The sequence below is a fragment of the Lutra lutra genome, chromosome 17 (genome assembly GCF_902655055.1).
Source record: "Lutra lutra chromosome 17, mLutLut1.2, whole genome shotgun sequence".
Classification (NCBI taxonomy): Eukaryota; Metazoa; Chordata; class Mammalia; order Carnivora; family Mustelidae; genus Lutra; species Lutra lutra.
In genome coordinates this window covers 10,873,377-10,887,249 of record NC_062294.1, presented here as the reverse complement: position 1 = coordinate 10,887,249, position 13,873 = coordinate 10,873,377, and the positions used below count along the sequence as shown (strand labels likewise).

At 38.1% G+C, this 13,873-nt stretch overlaps 1 protein-coding gene across 2 annotated transcripts in view; it reads left to right on the top strand.

The window, feature by feature from the left end:
* The window catches only part of CNTNAP4 (contactin associated protein family member 4), a 249,365-nt gene that overhangs the window by 74,363 nt on the left and 161,129 nt on the right, over positions 1 to 13,873 (top strand). The window lies entirely within an intron of this gene.

Below are 13,873 nucleotides of genomic sequence, written 5' to 3'. Positions count from 1 at the left end.
AGGTTTGTATATATATTTGGAGTATTTTTATATGATATAAATATACACATATATATGATTTATGTATAAACCATTCTCTATTCTTTTAGAAGTGTGTAAGTGTGTAAAATGCTGTATATTATGGGCAAGGGCATAGCTCCTGTAGGAGACTGACCAGGAGGAAGTTTATAGTAGAGTGGGGTGGTATTTGCAGTTGGTTGATTGTATATGAACACCTGGTGGGAGAATGAAGCTATACGCAGTTTGCTTGGTGGTGAAGAAAGGATCTTTGCTAGTAGAACGGTATTGGTTTGGATCTTATGTGGGCCAGGGACAACATACTGCAATCAAAGAACTTTCTTTCTTTTTTTTTCCCTCTGGCTGAGCTGCTAGAACCAGAGAAAATGAGTAACTTAATGAAGCATCCTTCTTAGCACACAGATAATTTGGAAGCCTATTTGGGCACATAATGATAATTTTCTTTGATCAGTCAGTTGCCTCTCTCTTGAAAGTTCCTAGAACTCAGTTGTACATTATCAATTCATGGAAGAAATGGACTGTGATTTACTCACCTTTGTTATCTCTAAAGCACTTGGTGGCCATTTGACGCATGTTTATTGATGTAAATTGAATTGAAAAGAAGTAGCCCAGCTCTGTCTCCAGAGAGACCCTAACAGTCAGGCTGGAAGAAGTTGCCTACAAGCATTTTTGAGAAAAGCTGCCTTAAAATCCAAAGCAAGCTCAAGTGTAGAAGAGCAAGAAAAACTGGATATTATGGTTGAGTTAATTTCATGGGAACCATTCAAACTAGGGATAAAATAAACAGTAATTATGAACCAGTAACAATGAAAGCTTAATGAGGTATTTATTTTAACTAGGTGTTTGGATTATCTTTTACTCTCTTTCTCAATTAAGCATTGGGTTTTTAAACTAGATAAGTAGAGGCTAATTCATGGTAATATTTAGCCATGTTAAGTAAAAGGTACATTTTTGACATTTCTTAAAATGATGGATCAACCATGAGAATTGTTTCTCTGTTCATTAAGCTTGGGGAAATCCAAACCTAGACCACGCCATTTGCTTTTTTTTGTTTACTCTTATTAAAGGTGAGGTTCTCGGATATTGGGGCACCTGGGTGACTCAGTCGGTTAAGTGTCAACTCTTGGTTTAGGCTCAGGTCATTATCTCATGGGTCATGAGATTGAGTCCCACATCATGCTCTGTGCTTAGCTTGGAGTCTGCTTGAGAATCTCTCCTTTTGCCTCTCCCCCCACTAGTACACACACACACACACACACACACACACACTCTCTCTCTCTCTTTCTCAAATAAATAAACAAATGAAAAAAAAAAGATATGAGGTACTCAGGGTGAAATAGAGGCATAATAATATCCCTAACTAATCCAAACTAATCGATGTAAAGATAGCTGACATCTATCACAATTAATTGTCAAGGTAATGCTATTTTTTAGACTATGCTATAGTTTGTTGGTTACTCACTGTCTTCCTCTCTTGAGTGTGAACACCCTGAAAATAGAGGCTGTATCTTCCAACCTTTCATCTCAGCATCCAAATCTTAAGAATTCCTGGCATGTTAAACCATAAGAGACTCTTAACTATAGGAATCAAACTGAGGGTTGCTGGAAGGGAGGTTGGGTGGGGATGGGGTAACAGGGTGATGGGCATTAAGGAGAGCACTGGAAGTAATGAGTATTGGGTGTTATATGCAGCTGATGGGTCACTAAATTCTAGCCTGGAAATTAATAATATACTATATGTCAACTAAATTGAATTTAAATTAAAAAAAAAAAAGAGTTCCTGTCATGCAACAGGCAAATACTAAGTGTTTGTTGAATGACTGAATGAGGGAATGAATAAATGAATAAACGGAAACAATGTACTTTATTATAGTGACTCCTTTCCCCCATGATCACCTCTGCCTTTTAGTGCATTTATGTTTACCAGTTTAATACATTTAGAGTTAGGATGGTACATTTCTCTCTCCCCTACAAATTTTGAACCTTTTTATGGGAGCGGGTTTATCTTTTCCATCTTTGCATTTCTGGCATTGCATACCTAGTGTGGTACATGGTTTTTGTTGAGTGTATTACAGAAAAAAATCAATGAATGAATAGATTTGAATACATCAATCTCCTAATCTGGGTCTAACTTTGTAAAAATAATTTTGGGAGGTATTAAAAGAGCTCACGTTAATGTCATCAAAGAGATAAAACACATCAGAACAAACCAAAAAATGATTCAGAGAAGCATGCAAATATGGGATACAGACTTCTAGAATTTGGAAATTGGTGGAATATACAGATCATTGTGACTGACTTTGTCAAAAAAGCTGGGTTCACATGGGTGTTGAATAAAGCATGATAACTTAGGTTCTGGGAGGATTAAGGAAGCTATTCTATATAGCTAGAAAAGGCTGAACAAAAGTGTAGACATTGGAAATACCCAGAGATATAGTATCTCATGTAATAACCAGTGAGTCTACTGGTCAGAATGGACTGTCAAGTTTTGGAAGGTCTAAAGGAGACTTTTGGTTATGGTAAAGAAAATTGATGGATAGCTTTGAATGTCACAATCAAAATTAAGACTTGGTACAAAAGGTACTATGTGTACACATAAGATAGGCGAAGTTATGGTGTAGGTACAACTCAGATCCCTGGCCTCACACACATCTTCATGGTGCCTGTTCATCCCAGGTACATTGCAAAATTCTATTCTACTCCAGTGACTCAGGTGCTGCTCTAAGGGAAACACCCTGTCTGTGAATCTACAATTGTCAAAGCAGGAGAAACGAAACATGGTGAGCTGTACTCAGTTCTTGACAATTCATCTGGAATAACACAGATCAATTTGGGTTTGGTTTGTTTTTTTTTAAGCCAAAGTACAATTTTTAATTGATACACGTAATAAGGAATTCAACCCTTGGTTGTATTTTGTAAATATATCATTCCCAAATTCTTTTTCTCTATTTGGTATGTTTTTACCCATTTTTAAAAAGGTTCTCTGGGTTGTATACAGACCCTGCACAACATGCCAGTTTTCTTTAAGAGCTTCACATTTTGCCCCAGACGATAGAAAGAAATCTATGAAAGAGAGTTAGGAAACACATAAGCCATTATACGAGTGTGTGATGGAAGGAGAAAGAAAAGACAATTGTGAATTTAGAAACAAAGAAAATAAAGCCCATCAACTTGGATTGAAATGCTGCTGTAGGGATCCTCACTCTTCCTTCATTTGATCCCCACCTTGAGCGCTGGGGAAAACAATGACTTCTTTATTTTTTAAATTTTTTTATTTTATTATTTTTTAATTTTTTATAAACATATAATATATTTTTATCCCCAGGGGTACAGGTCTGTGAATCGCCAGGTTTACACACTTCACAGCACTCACCATAGCACATACCCTCCCCAGTGTCCATAACCCCACTCCCCCTCTCCCAACCCCCCTCCCCCCAGCAACCCTCAGTTTGTTTTGTGAGATTAAGAGTCACTTATGGTTTGTCTCCCTCCCAATCCCATCTTGTTTCATTTACTCTTCTCCTACCCCCTTAGCCCCCCATGTTGCATCTCCTCTCCCTCATATCAGGGAGATCATATGATAGTTGCCTTTCTCTGATTGACTTATTTCGCTAAGCATGATACCCTCTAGTTCCATCCACGTCGTCGCAAATGGCAAGATTTCATTTCTTTTGATGGCTGCATAGTATTCCATTGTGTATATATACCACATCTTCTTTATCCATTCGTCTGTAGATGGACATCCAGGTTCTTTCCATAGTTTGGCTATTGTAGACATTGCTGCTATAAACATTCGGGTGCACGTGCCCCTTCGGATCACCACGTTTGTATCTTTAGGGTAAATACCCAGTAGTGCAATTGCTGGGTCATAGGGTAGTTCTATTTTCAACATTTTGAGGAACCTCCATGCTGTTTTCCAGAGTGGTTGCACCAGCTTGCATTCCCACCAACAGTGTAGGAGGGTTCCCCTTTCTCCGCATCCTCGCCAGCATCTGTCATTTCCTGACTTGTTAATTTTAGCCATTCTGACTGGTGTGAGGTGATATCTCATTGTGGTTTTGATTTGTATTTCCCTGATGCCGAGTGATGTGGAGGACTTTTTCATGTGTCTGTTGGCCATCTGGATGTCTTCTTTGCAGAAATGTCTGTTCATGTCTTCTGCCCATTTCTTGATTGGATTATTTGTTCTTTGGGTGTTGAGTTTGCTAAGTTCTTTATAGATTTTGGACACTAGCCCTTTATCTGATACGTCCTTTGCAAATATCTTCTCCCATTCTGTCAGTTATCTTTTGGTTTTGTTAACTGTTTCCTTTGCTGTGCAAAAACTTTTGATCTTGATAACATCCCAATAGTTCATTTTTGCCCTTGCTTCCCTTGCCTTTGGCGATGTTCCTAGGAAGATGTTGCTGCGGCTGAGGTTGAAGAGGTTGCTGCCTGTGTTCTCCTCAAGGATTTTGATGGATTCCTTTCTCACATTGAGATCCTTCATCCATTTTGAGTCTATTTTCATGTGTGGTGTAAGAAAATGATCCAATTTCATTCTTCTGCATGTGGCTGTCCAATTTTCCCAACACCATTTATTGAAGAGGCTGTCTTTTTTCCATTGGACATTCTTTCCTGCTTTGTCGAAGATGAGTTGACCATAGAGTTGAGGGTCTATTTCTGGGCTCTCTATTCCGTTCCATTGATCTATGTGTCTGTTTTTGTGCCAGTACCATGCTGTCTTGATGATGACAGCTTTGTAATAGAGCTTGAAGTGTGGAATTGTGATGCCACCGACTTTGGCTTTCTTTTTCAATATTCCTTTGGCTATTCGAGGTCTTTTCTGGTTCCATATAAATTTTAGGATTATTTGTTCCATTTCTTTGAAAAAAATGGATGGTACTTTGATCGGAATTGCATTAAATGTGTAGATTGCTTTAGGTAGCATAGACATTTTCACAATATTTATTCTTCCAATCCAGGAGCATGGAACATTTTTCCATTTCTTTGGAAAACAATGACTTCTGTATACCTGAAAGAATTAATGAAATGCCCTGTTGCTTTTTACAAATAATCATTGAAAAGAAAGACAAAATATTTTATTCATTATCTATACAGGTCACACACATATTTAATAAAACTGTAAACTTGACAGATATATGGCATTTTGTAAAATTACACATTAAAACATTTCTTTAGAAAAAAATTTATAGTCCAAGCTTGTAAATGTAATTTATACAAAGTACTCTAGTAGATGGCATATAAATATTTCACAAAAAATTAGAAAATGCAAGCCGCTAAAATTGTTCCTCTCAAATGGAAGATAAAATAAAATCCCTCAACATCTATGATCAAAAGACTTTTCAGCCAGTTTATTGTAAGTGATTGAAAAAGTAAATGTAAGGTGTAATTTTCATTCATTTAAGAACAAGTGCTGAAATATCATGAAAGTAACATCTTAGAAACTATTTTAAATAGATCAACCTGTGCAGGAACTTTATAGCTAAATTATCCAGATTATCTCTGATGCATGCCCAGGTTTCTTTTATACTGTAGACTACACAGGCAAAGAACGGGATGGTACCAATTTTATGAATTATTTAGGTAAACATGATTCTTCTACACAGAATAGTTTGCTTTTTGTCTTTTTTATGGATTTCATCCAAACAAAAAACCTTTAGCATATTTCTAAAGTTGGAGTAGTTTTATTTTGTTTTTTTAATGAGACATGTTTAATGTCATGATTCCCGGGTTTGGGCTATGAAAAACCCAGGGCCCCTGTAACATAATAGTATATTCACAAAATATGCACGCCACTGTCACCGTGAGTGATTGAGTTGTCAACTCTCAAAGCCAGGCAGGGCAGAAAGACTACCTGCAAAGATTTTAATATATATATATTTGTTTCTAATCAAATAAGTACGTGACCGGGTGAGTTTAATAGAAAACCCAAGGAGGCAGGAATACAGGTGGGAGGCGTGTTGCAAGCTTAGCTGCACGGTACAGCTTTTCTAGCTCTTTCCCCCGCTGAGCCCTTATTCTGGTAACTTAAGCCTGCAAAAATAATTTCTGGTGATACGGACTACAACAGTACTGATGGCGTGTATGTCAACATGTCAGATCGTCAAGCTTGATGGATCACAAGACTTCCTCAGTCCTTGGACAAAGGCCTGGAGAATGCTTTAAGCTGCATGTGCCTTTCAAACCGGCCTCTACTTCAATGCCAAAAAGATATTGTTAATGCAAGTTGTCTGTATCCTCAGGAAACCTCCCATTTATTTTTCTGTTTAACTACGAGTTCTTCACCCTTTTGAAAATGATTAACCTGTTAGTGCATGACTAACGGTGGCCGCATTAGGGTTTTTTTTTTTTTAAAGATTTTATTTATTTATTTGACAGAGAGAGATCACAAGTAGACGGAGAGGAAGGCAGAGAGAGAGAGAGAGGGAAGCAGGCTTCTCGCTGAGCAGAGAGCCCGATGCGGGACTCGATCCCAGGACCCTGAGATCACGACCTGAGCCGAAGGCAGCGGCTTAACCCACTGAGCCACCCAGGCGCCCCAAGGGTTTTTTTTTTTTTTTTTAAAGATTTTATTTATTTATTTGTCAGAGAGAGAGAGAGGGAGAGAGAGCAAGCACAGGCAGACAGAATGGCAGGCAGAGGCAGAGGGAGAAGCAGGCTCCCTGATGAGCAAGGAGCCCGATGTGGGACTCGATCCCAGGACGCTGGGATCATGACCTGAGCCGAAGGCAGCTGCTTAACCAACTGAGCCACCCAGGCGTCCCCGCATTAGGGTTTTTAATGTGGCTTCAGTCGTGGATCAGAACGGTCAGTTTGGAAGCTACCTTCTCTATCATGTCATTTGGTTTCTTTTACCTCCTTCATCTGTGCTCATTCTATAATGTACTATGTCAGTCCCTTCTCTTAAACTTCCTTAGACACACATATTTTGGAACTTTATAGCCATATGTGATATTTTATGTAATATACATATATATATGAGAATCCCTATGAACTGCAGGCACACATATACAACGAGATAAGATAAATGGCACTGTTGTTTTGCATTCTTCAAAATGACCTGTCTCTATGCAGGCAAAATAAAATTTATTTGAAGAAGGGATTAGAGTTAGCTGGAGATTGGATTTGGTGCCCTCTTCAGAGGGCACGCTTATATTCAGGATCATTCTCAAATTGTCAACCAGGGAATAACATGTGTTAAATACACCTTCTAGTTGTATCTCACATTCTCCCATATGACCCTTCAATGAAAATATCACCCCCTTGGGCACCTGGGTGGCTCAGTGGGTTAAGCCGCTGCCTTCGGCTCAGGTCATGATCTCAGGGTCCTGGGATCGAGTCCCGCATCGGGCTCTCTGCTCGGCAGGGAGCCTGCTTCCCTCTCTCTCTCTCTGCCTGCCTCTCTGTCTACTTGTGATCTCTCTCTGTCAAATCAATAAATTAAAAAAAAAAATCTTAAAAAAAAGAAAATATCACCCCCTTTTCTCCATTCCCTCTTGCCACTGCTGTGATGTGATTTTGTAGATGTTCATTTCTGGCTTCTCTAGTTTCCCAGTCTCAGGAGGCTACATTTGGAGTTCTTCTTTCTTGGAACAGTTCTGTCCCTTTGAAATGTTTCTTTGATTGTAAATACTTAGGCAACCAGGTTTTCTAGAAAACCAATGTATTAAGCTCTCTTTCCTAATGTGACTCTAAGTTCTGAACTTAACAAGCATTTTTCAATCATTAACTAGAAAGGAGGAGATAAGATTTGGCACTGATACAATGTAACCCTTAAAAATCTAAGAGGGTTATTTTATTATTTAAAAAAATAATTCAATAACGTTCCTAACAATAAAATTAATTTTTAAAATCAGTAATTTCTCTTTCTACGTATAAATAACAATAGACAATATAAAAGGAATACATACTCCACCTAAAATAGAACCAAAAATGAATACATATCAAGGAAAAAAACCTAGAAGAAAATGTATGAGATACCTAAAAGTAATATTTAGAATATTACCGAAGGACATAAAAGAAGATGTGATTAAATGCAAAGTCATATCTGTTTTGAAGTGGAAAACAGTATCATAAAGCTACTCATTCTACCTAAAATAACTCATAAAAGTGAAATCATTCTGAATTTCACATATAAAAAGTGTATATGAGAAAATAGGTAAGTTAGCAAAAAATAACAGTGGTAAGAAGAACCTACATGTTAGGAAAATTTTATAAGTCTATACTAATTAAAACAGGTTTATACTGGCACATTAAAGCGTAGGGAAAGAACAAAAGAGAACATCCATTTCTAAGCCCAAATACATTTAGGGATTTGCCCAAGATAGATGTATGATTGAAAATATGTGAGGAAATTAATCAGTATAGAATGTAGTAAGCTGTAGTTTCTAAGAAAGCAAATAATATTTTTATATCCAAATAGATGCCAGATGAATTGAATATTTTAAAATGATATAAGCATAGAAAAAAAGTAATGAAAGAAAACACAAGGCAATGGATAGATAACACACATAATATTGGGAGACAAATGTCTTTCTATGCAAGAGAACCAAATCCAGATGCCACAGAGGAAAAGATAAAAAATTAGATATTTAGAAAGCTGCATAAAGAATAGCATAAACGACATTACAAGAAAGAGTATAAATTGGAAATTACTTTTAGCCTTACAATGGCGATGCTCACTTTGATTCACCAGCAGCAGTGGTCGTGGGTTAAGATTCATATTCAGATTGACAATGACCAAATAGACTTCATTCACCTGCAAGTTTACTTAGATTTAAAACGAAATAGAGACCAGCAACAGCATAATGGATACTTGGTTATACTGAACAGCTTCTAAATATACCAACAACTTGACTAGGTCATAATGGCCAAGGTTGAGTGGGTGTGGCCACCACAGATCAGGAACGCCATCAGTTTCAGGCGACCTTCAGCTTTGATGCCTTGTCAGTGATATAACTCCTCAGAGACACTTGTCAACCCCTTTTTTTGATGTACCTGATCTCATCACTCCCAGGTTACTCACTGATTACAAGTTATATCTGGGCCTCCCAAATTTTGCTGCTTATTTGAGTTCCAATGCCCGGGCATCATCCTTGCTCATTGAATAAAGTTTAGAGGTGGGAACCCAGGTATTGGGATTTAAAAAATAGTACCAAGTGATTCTCGTTTGCTTCAAAGTGTGGGAACCATTGGATTACTCAATAAATGAACTTGACAACCAAGTATAGATTCTTAGTTGGGTACAAAGCATAATCAGCAGGATGCCAGTTTATCTTAGATCCAGTAAACTCCTGTGCAAGAAGGATTTAGCTAGAGATCAATGCTAGCTTAAAAAAAAAAAAAAAAGCTTATAAACCATAATTTAACTCTGCCCTTCTAATGAGAAAGACCTTCTAATATGTTAGCCACTAGCTATATAGGGCTATTTAAATTTAAAACTCAACTAAAATGAAATAAAATAAAAATAAAGTTTCTCAGTTGCACTAGCCACATTTTAAGTGTTCAGTAGCTATATTAAGCCCAGTGGTTACTGTTTTAGTGCAATTACAGAATATTCCTGTTAGCCCAGAAAATTCTATTAGCCCAGGCACAAAACACTCTTTAGAATTACTAATAAAAAAAATAAAGCTTTATTTTTTACTTTTTATTTATTTTTAAAGATTTTTTTAAAGTAATTTCTACACCCAACATGGGGCTGAAACTTGTGACCCCAAGATCAAGAGTTGCAGCACTGTATTGACTGAGCCAGTCAGGCGCCCCTAAAGCTTTATTTTTTTTAAAAAAGGAAGCAAAATATAAACAGGAAGTTCATAGAAAAGAAAAGATGATATGTAAATATGTGAAAGTGTCTCCAGCCTCATTCACGATTAAAGAAAAGCAAATGAAAACAGGTGTCAGGTAACACTTCTTAAAATACTTAAACAAATAAGAATGTTGAAACTACAGTGTTATTTAAGACATAATTTGGCAAATTGTTGTATATAACAAAATAATGTCTTGTTTAACTTTAGTAGTTATGCATTTAATGTGATGACTTTTCATAAAAAATTACTAACTACTACATCAAAACCATGGTTATTATGGATTCTACTGTTCAGCACAAGAGGAAGCTAAAAATTAACTTTACAGAAAAGCATTTATTTATTTATTTTTTTAAAAGATCTTATTTATTTGAGAGAGAGAGAGAGAGAGAGAGAACAGAGGGAGAGTGGGAGGGAGAAGCAGACTTTCCACTGTGCAAAGAGCCTGACTCGGGGCTCAATCCCAAGACCCTGAAATCCCTAACCCCCTGAGCCATCCAGGTGCCCCTAAAGAAAATCATTTAAAAAGAAAGAAGAATGAACACTTATTATGGCCAAAATCTGTCTCTAGGTTTGTAAGTAATTTAAGTTAAAGTCCATAAATAAGGGAGGGATTATTTGCTTGAATAAAAACATATATGCTAGGCATTATTCTGTATGCTATATATATTTATCCAGTTAATCTTCCCAACCCAGTGAATTAGGAACTATGATAATGCCCAGTTTATAGAGAAAACGGGGTGGGGGAGGATATTTTCCCAAGGCCACAGCTCGGTGGGGCAAGCTTAAGTATGCCCATGCTATATGTTCAAATACCGTGTGTATGAAATCAACATTTTGAAAGTGATCCAAGTAATTTAAGACACAGAAAGTATTGCCATGGGGCTTGGGTAAAGAGGAACTCTCAGGCTCTGTTCGTGGGAGAATAAATAGGTGAAAACTCTTCAGAAAGAAATGAATGTTTTTAGTGCATTGAAGGAAGGGAGTCCAAAACAATGTTGCCTAATAGGTTAAATCTATCCAAATAATCTGCCCCAAAAAGGGACTCAGACTCTAGGGATTTAATCTTGTAACTTCACTTTCACTGTGCATTTGAAACGTATGCAAGGATATTCATTGTAACATTGTCTGTAGCAGCAAAATATTGATCCTAACCCACCAGCCCTAGATCAATTGCTTAAGTAAATTACTGCACCTTCACACAATGGAATAAGTTATGGCCATCAAAAGCAGATGATGAGGGGCGCCTGGGTGGCTCAGTCCTTAAGCGCCTGCCTTCGGCTCAGACTCAGACGCTGGGATTGAACCTCTGCATCGGGCTCCCTGCTTTGCGGGAAGCCTGCTTCTCCCTCTCCCAGTGCCCCTGCTTGTGTTCCCTCTCTCCCTGTGACTCTCTCTGTCAAATAAACAAACAAAATCTTAAAAACCAAAACAAAAAACCAAGACAAAACAAAAAACATGATGCAAGAATATACTAGCCGTTTCTGGAGTGAATTCCAAAACTGATGTAAAATGTTGACGTGAGCTGCTGTTTGCTACCAAAGAGTGAATCTTCAGGACCAAAGATGAAGAGATGGGGGCAGATGGATGGAAAATATGTTTATTTATTGAAAACACACGTAAATATTAGATTTATATGAGCTTTCAAATCAAGTAATCGGGAAGTGGAAGAAGTAATGATGGATGACAAATAGAGAATGGGTAGGAAATAATTCAATTATCAAATTTTTAAGAAAAATAGTGGATATTTCCTACTCATTCTATAATATTGTGATATTTATTGATAGCATAAAGCCTATGGAAGTTATCATTATTTTAGTAGTAGTTTAAAAAATATGTTTATATAATGGTTGCGTGGCACTCCTACAGGCATGTCATCTAATCTTTGATCATATTGTGACAGATTAAAAAATACCTTAGTTCTGATGCTAAACTCATCTCTGAGTCAGTGCCCAGTGAGAAAAACAGAAACTACTCCAGGCATTTGGAACTGCAAAGTCATCAGAGGAAATTGGTTATAGGGAGTGGGAAAACTGATTGGCCAACGTGAGGTGGTGAGACAGCTCAGAGCTTAGTGACAGCAAGAAGATGTTGTTAACTCCAGGGGCTACAGGGAAAATGAGAAGATTGTGTTTCCAGAGCTTAGAGGCTGACATTGTCCAGTAGTGCTAGAACCATGGCAAGAGCTGGCCAGGAGAGGATTATGGAAGCAGGGGGTGTCCTTTGGGAGCACAAGCTAAAAAACTCAGCTGCTACCAAGAAGCTGCCCAGGCAGAGTGAGAGTGGGGAGAAATTTCCTGGCTCCTCCCTGCCCTTCACCTGCCCTCTCTCTCTCTGTGCTCAGCTGGAAGCTTGCTAAGCCAGGAGCCTAGGGTTCTCCGTCTACCTCTCTCAACCCTCCTATGCCTCCAGACAGAGCAGGGAAAGGCTGATACATGGTTTTAAGTAACAAGCAAATGACCAGGACAGCCCTAAGGAGAGCTCACCTCTATAAGCTTGTTTTTCTTTACTTCTAGAGCAAGGGGGCAGGTAGAATGCAGGTACTTACTGAGTGGTCTCTCATTCCCTTTCAGTTGCAAGATGAAATGCTTCCCTGTCGACCCATAAAGAAAGTAGGTAAATAATATCTTGATACTGAAGACATTGAGATTTAAGGCAGTAGGTTCCCCACCTAAGTTCATGTTAACTAGTGCCACATTCATAAAGTTTTACATTTAGCTGTCCTCCTTCCCTGCAGATATTGGTTAGTGTGCAAATCAAGCAAAGAGCAGTATTGCAATATACCAAAAGAAGGGAACCCCCAGGGACGCCTGGGTGGCTCAGTTGGTTAAGCGGCTGCCTTCGGCTCAGGTCATGATCCCAGTGTCCTGGGATCGAGTCCCACATCGGGCTCCTTGCTGGGCAGGGAACCTGCTTCTCCCTCTGCCTCTGCCTGCCTCTCTGTCTGCCTGTGCTCGCTCACTCTCTCTCTCCCTATGTCCCTGACAAATAAATAAATAAAATCTTTAAAAAAAAAAAAAGAAGAAGGGAACCCCCAGTAAACATTAAATCATTGGCTTAGTGTCATTTTTTACATATAATCTATTCTCAGACAGTAGAATGATGCTAATAGATTATGGATTTAATCCTTTGTTATTTCTCAAAATATGTATTATAGTTCAAAGTATAGATTTGCTTTCTATGCGGGAAAGATAGCATTGCTCTATTCCTCATCAAACATTTTGCAGATGAAGGCAGAGGACTATGTAGAAGGTATATGGGTGGATTCATATACATCTTTTGTTGCCTCTGGGGTAGGGTAATTGTCTAATTGTCACACTTGGTGTACAAAAATCAGCATGCCGCTGTATTTTACTATAATGTTTTCCTTGGCTGGTGACCTGAGGGCCTGTCCAACCCTAACCTGGTGCATTTCATTGACAGCTTCCTTGTGTACCACTGCCCCAAAGTCCCAGGCTTAGGCATCGCTCAGGACATTAACCAAGGTTCCTTGTGCTCTCACAGTTCTCTTCTGGGTATGCTGTTCATTTATCTGCGGCGTGCTTGCCAAATATGCTTCAGTCCATCCCTTCCAACTCCAGGCCTTCCAAACACTTACTTTCTGGTCCCTCCTGCCCCATCACTTCTCTAGTATTCACTAACTCATCAACAGGGTCTTGTTTCCAGTGACATCTGCGATAGTGTTATTTCCAGGGAGTCCTTGTGGATTACTTTGCATGGTTTGTATAACCTTAATCGACTGAGTTTCAAACACATTCATGTATTTTTCATTCTCTTTCACTGTACTCATGTTTCCCTTTATTCCAAATTATACACTTGCCATAAATAAATACTCAAATGCCACTGGCTAAAATGCATACTATGTATACTGTCTTTATTAAAAAGTAAAATCATTTCTTAATTAAGGCTATGAATTTCTAGGAGATAGGAACACCATGCTTTTTTGCTAATGTAGTTTAGAATAGATAGTAATAATACCATAATAGTAAAAGGAAACACTTTAGTGATTACTTACTTCCAATAGGATAATCTGGTGATGTGTCTGCTGG